We start from the raw sequence: 8,939 nt of genomic DNA on the forward strand, positions 1-8,939 counted from the left end.
TGTAATCTTCCTTTTTTTCAGAAATTTCTTTGTAGACTTTGCAGAATGGTCATTATCCTGCTGGAATACAAACATCTGTCCAATATGCCTTCTAGCCCTGGGTAACAAATGAGACTGAAAAATGTCTTGATATTTTGCAGCATTCATTGATCCTTCTACAATACAAAGGTCGCCAGTTCCTGAGGAAGAAAAACAAGCCCATGCCATCACACAACCTCCACCGTGTTCTTCTTTAAATTCATCTCCTCTTCTTCCAAACATATTGTTGCTTTCTTGGTGAAAAAAGTAATATTTTGAATTTGTCTAACCATAAAATGTGGTTGAAGAAATCGTCATGCTTCTTCAAGTATTCAGTGGAAAACTCCAGTCGCTTTCTTTTGTGTATTGTTTTTAACAAAGGGTTGCATCTTGGTTTTCGCCCATGGACATTCCTCTTGTTAAGTTATCGTTGAATTGTTCGCTCGTGAATTTTTTAACCATCTTCTCTCAATTCTTGTGTCAAATCTTTTGCAGTAGTCCAAGGATTTTTCTGGACTGCTCGAAAGAGGATTCTTTCAGATTTTGCACAAATCTTTTTTGGTCTTCCACACCTGGAGCTAGTTGCAGTAAACGGAGCCTCTGCTATTTTTTCTGGTAGTTTCTTCTTTTTGGTTTAGTTGTATTACAGCCATTTTGAGATTGTTGCTGTACTTTTTAGTTGTATCCATTTGTGTTGCTTTTTTAATCACAAATTTCCAATTTATTTTTACAGCTCTTCGTAATTATGTATTTATTTATTCTATAATTATCATCAGGTGTTGGTTTTCATGATAATTGTCAATAATTAGCAACGAATGGGTTTCATACTAAATTAGTTTTTGCATGTTATTTTTATATATATATATATATATATATATATATATATATATATATATATATATATATATATATATATATATATATTATAAAGCTGAATCTGTACTTTTAATAGTAAATCCCAAGGTGAGGAAATGTATAATATATCAAAAACTGGTAGCAACTGAAATGTGGTTTGCTTGTGTGGGAACCAAACACACTTGCACAGCTTTTATACTTATAAGTTAGACCAAGGTCGACCTAAAGACTGTTTAGCTATAAAGATGTTTATCAGTTGTATATGCTGTTTACACTTGCCTGGGCCTGAGCCGGCTTTTCATGTCAGGGTTAATCTAGGTCCTTATTTGGCCACTAACAAAATGTATATGATTTGCTTGCCTTTTGATTAGCTACAATCTGATGTCACGTGCAGAGAAGAAACATGGTCGATACTTTATCTGTATAGGGTCAAAATGTATATATTTTTCTAATGCATGAAAACATTTTTTGAATTGCTCTGACAGACAAATCCGACCTCAGACTGTTTGTTTTTTTTTGTATCTCCTGGTGTAGGCTAACTTTAAGCTGTAGGACCATAGCACATTTTTTCAGAGAGAAGAAACACGGCCATTAAACTGACCAAACCATATATAAACAACAAAGACTTTTAACTTGGGAACTTTCTAAGTTGCATTCATCAATGCCACTGTTGCTGATTTGGAGTAAATCCATTATGTAATGTAGAAAGAACTTGTTCAAATCATCAGTAACCTATCAGTGCCAACATAGATTACTTTCTCAGTATTTTAAATCGATTATTTATTAATATATGTATGTTATTTGCGAGGGAAAAAAAAAAATTGTTAAGCTAATAACAGATTTAAACACATACATACATACATACAAACATACACAAATACATTTTAAATAACACAGTCAGTACCTGCTGAGCTATGCTGCAGACAGTTTGTTTAGTACGTACGTCTTTATTGAAACTTGCCTTTGAAAATATACCTTGATGAAATGTGTTTGTAGATTATTATTTGAAGGTAGCTTACAATGTATTGAGGTATAAGCTCTGTGAATTTCAATACAGTTATTTTACTGCGGTTAACATAACAACAGATGTAAAATGTCTGCTGGCTTCACTCATGCCTACTTTGTTAGTCTGAAAGTTCCTCAAAGTAGATTTTATCTGGACAAGCTGGTTTCTGCTGTGCCGGCATGCGGTAAATGCAGCTTCTATGTGTTAAGGTGCTGACCCTGTATATCAGGAGGTCGGGAGTTCGATTCCCAGCTTGAAGAGCAAAAACTGGGATCTGAACTTTTGAACTTCTAATGTGAAGGCGAACACTGTCACCAGCCTGTGTGTATTTATGCTACCAGACCAACAAACCACCATATTTAGCTAACTAAGAGAAAAGGCGAGACTGCACACAGGAGAAGGCTTTAATGTAATTTCCTGATGGGGTTACCCCACCAGACAAAAAAATGAGACAATTCCTTATAGTTTGTTTCCTATGCTCTGTAAATTTAGCATGAGATGAAAAAGATGGTGGGCTAAGTTCCTGGAGTCATGAATTCAGAAGTATCACCCAGCTACCCAGATATAATGTTAATTTCAAAACCAGAATTATCTTAAATGAATCTTTACTTTTACACCCTAACCTGTATTATGTAAATACATATGATGTGTTTTCTCTCCCTTATTGCAGGGATGGAAATAAGTCTCTTATTGCATAACAGTTTCCCCCTGTGGGACATATTCCCTGAATTTGATATTATACCTGAACGTTAGGAAACAAACAAACTGCTGTGTCTTAGGAAAAGAGCAAACAGCTGTGTCTTAAGAAAAAGGGCTTGGCTCCTGGCATGAAAACTGAACTGAAGATGACCAGCGCTAAGATGGGGGCATCTGGACTGGATGAGGCTGAAAGGACAGTGACGAGACCGCAGAACTGCAGACACAAGCGATTTGGTGTAAGGAAGACATAAAATATAGATGTCAACAAGTCCCAACCGTAACAACAAGCTGCTGGACAAAAGGAATCTCAAAGATTATCTCAAAATATCCATGCAAAACTAAACATTTTTGGTTCTATCGAGAATCGAAGGCTTTGTTGCCGAGTTTGATCTAACGTGGGATTAAAGGCTTAGTTGCTGAGAGGAGAGTTTGTGTACTGAACACTTCAACAGATTGAGTTTCCAAACCAGCGGATCAAAAGTCTAAGCTCCAAGGAACCGTTGAGTATAATTCCAGTTGCATTTTACTTTCATGGAACTAAATTAATTAATTGTAACACTTTCACATAGAATTGAACTGTTAATTATTTAGTTTGCACACTTTGCGTGTGAATTAACTTTTTGTGTAACTTGATGAAGTAGTTATAAGTAATCTACCTTATATTGTTGTATGAAGAATTTCTTTAAACGTAAACTTGCCATATACTTAATCTATGTACCATTCATAAGCTTATTGTGATATGCTCTAAGATTGATTGCATCATTACAGTTAGGCTGGGTGTGTGCTTGTATGTGGGCGTGTGTGTGTGATTGCTTGAGCTGCTGCTTGTGTGTGAGGAGACAGGTGGTGTCATATTTCAATTGCCTGCTAGCCAGCATGAATGCAGTGAGTTTTGAATTGTGTTTGTACTTAGAGACTAAGAGATTTACTTTGTCTTTTCTGATTTCTATTAATTATTTGTGTACTTAATAAAATACTACTATTGATTAAATATTATTTGTGTCTGTGCGTGTATGTGTGTTCATAGTAAACCCTCGATGTTTGTAACACGTCAATTAAATATGTTTAATAAGATAACTAATCAACCCAGACAAACATTAAATGATCAATTATTGAATTGTTCCTACACCATTACAGTTATTTCTATGAGCTTGATTAGCCACAGTGTATATGTAACAAGATCTGGTGTATGTTATTAAAAACCAGGAATGGATCAAACTGCTATGCAAAGGGAGTCTTCCTTCCATCACTCCATTGCCTCATCACTGTGTGTGTATATATATACAGCTCTGGAAAAAATTAAGAGACCACTGCAAAATTATCAGTTTCTCTGGTTTTACTATTTATAGGTATGTGTTTGGGTAAAATGAACATTTTGTTTTGTTCTATAAACTACTGACAACATTTCTCCCAAATTCCAAATAAAAATATTGTCATTTAGAGCATTTATTTGCAGAAAATGACAACTGGTTAAAATAACAAAAAAGATGCAGTGTTGTCAGACCTTGAATAATGCAAAGAAAATAAGTTAATATTCATTTTTAAACAACACAATACTAATGTTTTAACTTAGGAAGAGTTCAGAAATCAATATTTGGTGGAATAACCCTGATTTTCAAGCACAGCTTTCATGCGTCTTGGCATGCTCTCCACCAGTGACTTTATGCCACTCCTGGCGCAAAAATTCAAGCAGCTCGGCTTTGTTTGATGGCAAGTGACCATCCCTCTTCCTCTTGATCACATTCCAGAGGTATTCAGTGGGGTTCAGGTCTGGAGATTGGGCTGGCCATGACAGGGTCTTGATCTGGTGGTCCTCCATCCACACCTTGATTGACCTGGCTGTGTGGCATGGAGCATTGTCCTGCTGGAAAAACCAATCCTCAGAGTTGGGGAACATTGTTAGAGCAGAAGGAAGCAAGTTTTCTTCCAGGACAACCTTGGTCATGGCGATTTCCAAATGTTTTAATGCTTCACACAGCACTTTGGTTGTCAAGACTTTACATGGAGGAGTCTCTTCAACAGAGTGCACCTCAGATTCATCATTAACTTTTTGTTGTTTCAATGAGAAGGTCTTCATTGGACAATTCCTCAGAATGTGATGCCAGCAACTCATCAACATCCTCTGGTTACACCTCAAGGTGGAGTTTTCTACCCATATCTACAATATTTTCAGTCACCTCTGCAACAGTTTCTGTAGAGCCTTGGAAGCCAGAAACAAAATCTGGGCACAGTTTTCGCCACACACCATTCAAATTTGATTGATTCTCTTTATTCCAAGAGTGACCAGTGTATTTCACTGCATAGAAGATTTTGAATCCCTTCCAGAATTCTTCAGTAGTTGGCACACCTTCAACATCAGTTGCCCTGATGGCCTGGGAAATTATTACTAAAGGTAATAGGCCCTGAAGGAGGCAATTACCCCCTGATCCATAGGCTGTAGCAATGAGGTCATGTTGGGGTGCAGATAGACCAATTTTATGTTTGGGTACAAGTCATCAAGGTGAACATGATGGCCAGGAGCATTGTCGAGGATTAGAGATTGTTATCTCAGTTACCCAAGCCTTAGGGTTGGACTTCCAAATGACTGGAAGGAATCCCTTTGAATAACCTTTGAGTGCTCTAGAGTTTTCTGAATGGTATACAAGTAAGGGTTTGAGTTTAAAATCAAAAGAATGAGTCTATCAGCAGCTTTGTAACCTGGCAATGATTCCAATAGAGCCCTGTTTTGTCCTTATTAAACACTTGACGATACCTACCCTCTTTAATAATCTCAGGAAAAGCACGAGCTGCCTCCTCATCAAACTAGCAGCTTCACCAGTCACCTTTATATTAGGCAAATTAGGTATTGCTTTAAATCTAGAAAAACAACCCCTGCTTGCATTAGAACCCTCCCCAGTTCTTGTCCTCTTATTGTTAAGGGTAAATAAATTCTAAAAAAAACAGTAAGTAACTGAGTCAGGGCAACCACGACAGGTACTGCGGTTCAGATACCGAGCATGCGCACATGGTGCGTGGCTTGTGTCTCGCTGTGTCGTAAATGCCTTATATCGATATCGTAAAGTCAAAGCACGGTAATAGTGCAAAAGAGTCGTAAGTGCCGTGCCTCGTAAGTCGAGGAGTGTCTGTATTTGTGTTTCAAACAAATGCTCACAGTACCATAGAAATGCAGGACTTTGTATTTCTTTTGTGTTTTGTTTTTTTCTAAGATTGGTTTAATAAAGATAAACATGTTCTGGGGAAAACTAGGATATACCTGTATATTATAATGTATATAATCTCTGTTAATGATTCATATACAATACACATGCGAAGCATCAACTGTTAGCACAATCTCAAAGTCATAACCTTCATTAAAAATGTTTTTTTTTTTTTTTTTTTTAAATACAGAAAATAATGTGATTTGGCACTCTTCAAGCCAGTGAGGCAATCGTCCTGCTGCTCTGATTGTACTGGGGTATTTTCCAATCATTCCTTGCCTCTGGTTTCTCAGCTGTAGGTGCACTTCGATTGAACTTGCAGTACTTAAACACTGCCTGGTTATTTTTCACATGAATATGGTGAACTTCATATTCAACCGTAACTATCTGATACATTCCTCAAGCTGTTTGAAATGCCTTGGCATCACAGGAGTGCTTACCTCTAAAAGGCAGCTACAGCAGCTTGCATTGTTTGTCTGCAGTATATTGTTTGATTTGATTTGTATTGCTAAAAGTAATAGAACAACTTGGTAAGTGAACATAAAATGAAATCTGCTGGTTTTTTTTTTATTTTTCATTTTTTGCTTGTTAAACTGATCAAAATGCTGACAACTACAAAGCTCTCTTTTAAAGCTTTTCATATGCTGACATATTACTGATATTTGTCATTTCACCTGCTGTAACTGACAGTTGAAATTAGCTTTGTGTTGCATTTGAGACTGTTTTGCTGTTTGGGAGTCAGGTCAGCTTTGTAAACCTGTAGTGCTGAATACTTTTCTTCATATTCTCTGGTGTGTTCCAATAACATGAATAAAAAGTTCAGCAAAGAACAAACAGATTTATATTTATTAAGTATCATGTCACAATATACAGACAGTTCACATGATTTTTCTCTTGTAGTTCAGAACGTTAATAAATTGGGCAAATCATTTTTGTTTCTTTAAAAGCACACATTTCTTTATTTAAGAACCATGCTGGTAAAAAACATAATCTTTGACTAATATAATATCTCTAATCCTCAGACATTGGATTTGACCTTGAGAGTTCTCTTCCATTTTTTTCTAGCTTTTTTTTAACATCACTGATCATTTTAGTTTTGTGTGCTTTGGTGTGCTTTAGGTTCTGTACTTTTGTTAGTGTTACACACACAATACATTTCCTTCTCTTCTCTTATTAGTACGACCTTTAGTCATGCTTCCCATCTTGCTGTTTAAAGTATCTGTGGTCCCTTACGGGTTCTTTTGAATGAAATGTTTTGTTGTTTTTGTTATAAATTAGATGTTTTTGGTTAAGAGTCGGATTGTCCTAAGTAGGCCAGAAATACTGGTAGAAAACAAAAAAACTAACAAATGAAAACAAATAACAGTTTGTTCTGACAAATATCCTGCGTAACTAGGATTACTTAGAGATTCCTACCTGCAGTCTTTAACAAGTGGCATGTGCTTTGTTCCTCTCTTTGTAATATTTATTAACAATCAGCCTTTATTTTGAACTTAAAGAATGGTTCATACATGTTAATGGAAAAGTATGTGCCATGAAAGAGAAAATAAACTCAGAATTCAACAATAGGGAAGAGTATGGTATAATAGGCACCTAGCATCATTGAGTAATGTCAGAAGATATAGGTTGATCAGTGTGATCCCTACAGCACTCAACAGCACTCTCTGTGATGCAGGGTCTTTGCAATACATACAATATCACCATAGTCTCTTGTTGCTGTTGTTGTTGGCGATAGTTTAATTACTCTACAGTAATTTTCTTATCTCTTGGTGTATCTGTGAACTGTTCAAGTGGCTTTTAGCCCTAACCTTGAAATCTGTGATTCAGTATAAAGGGCGTAGTACAGTGTTTACATTGCCCAAACCAGTTATTCTACCTATTTTTTCTGTAAAGGTGTGTTTACATTCTGTATAGTGTAGTTTAATCATTGTGATCCAATGAATACATGTTTAATATGGTAAATAAAGAGTACTGAAGTGCAGTCCATTCTCTCTGTAATTTCTTCTGAATATCATTGATCTCCAACCCCTCCCATGGAGTCCCTGTTATAAGGTTGGCTCTGGTTTCCTCCACCAGGCTTGCTTAATTGTCTGACATCACAATAGCTAATTAGCTTGGATCCCTCTTTCTTTCTTTTTTTTCCCCGTTCTCCACCCACTATGCAGTGAACTTTGTATGCACTTTGACTACTTGATCCTGCTTGTTCACTGACCCCTGTGGCCTTTTCATGTTTGATTGCAACCGTAAACACACCTCATTTCAAAGAGGTATGGTCACCAGTCTTGGCACAAACCTACTCTAGGCGTAGTTCAAGCCCCACTTGTTTTTAGGTTGTTGCTTGGCATTACAAGGATAACAACAAAAACCATGAGGTCTTGACCCTAACCTTTTGCACCCTGTTGCTTTGCTCTTTAAAGTTTGTCAATTAGTTCTCTGGCCTCAGGTCCCTGGTATTATTTATAACCACCTGCACTCATTCCACTTTCATATTCTTTTGCCTGTTTGCAATATTTTCCCTTTCACTATAGCTTCAGGCAAGCACAACACAGCCCAGTGGAGCCTAATTAGTGAACACGACACCTAATGATGAACCAACAATTTAATGTACATGCAGCTCTTTTCTTTCTGAATCGCATTGAATTGGGAATATTATCTGAAAAAAGCACTGCAATTTATGAGTTTGAGCTTTTTGAATAATATCAAACATTTAATAACCCCCCAAAAATTGACATTTAGCAAATGCAAAATCAATATTTTCTTTCTCTGTTACAGCAAAACATTCTTCTGTTAAGACTCAATTAGGTTAATTGTGGGGAAGGAGAAGCATATTAATATTGCACTGTGTTTAGCTGGAGAAGTATTTTCAGAACCTACTGTAATTTTGTTGCAGGAATAGTCGGTAAGGATAACACATAATGATATATGCAGCATCCACAATAGAAAATCACACAGAAGATTTAGATATACATTGTCCATTTAAATGATAACACAAACATTAAAAAAGGAGTAGATGTGGACTCTAATAAGAAAACTAAATATATTATACTGTATGTGAAGTATATGCATGTTTCTGTTTCAAAAGAACTTCCCAGTGGTTCACCAAGTATAGGCTCTGGTGTGTGGAGTGTGAGGCGAGTTTCAAATCCCTGTGCCAATCTCCCACA

At 36.4% G+C, this 8,939-nt stretch overlaps 1 protein-coding gene across 1 annotated transcript in view; it reads left to right on the forward strand.

Moving 5' to 3' along the window:
- LOC121325609 (leucine-rich melanocyte differentiation-associated protein-like) overlaps positions 1-8,939 on the forward strand; it is a 309,297-nt gene that overhangs the window by 78,637 nt on the left and 221,721 nt on the right. The gene's annotated exons all lie outside the window — the stretch shown is intronic.

The sequence above is a fragment of the Polyodon spathula genome, chromosome 13, assembly GCF_017654505.1.
Source record: "Polyodon spathula isolate WHYD16114869_AA chromosome 13, ASM1765450v1, whole genome shotgun sequence".
Classification (NCBI taxonomy): domain Eukaryota; kingdom Metazoa; phylum Chordata; class Actinopteri; order Acipenseriformes; family Polyodontidae; genus Polyodon; species Polyodon spathula.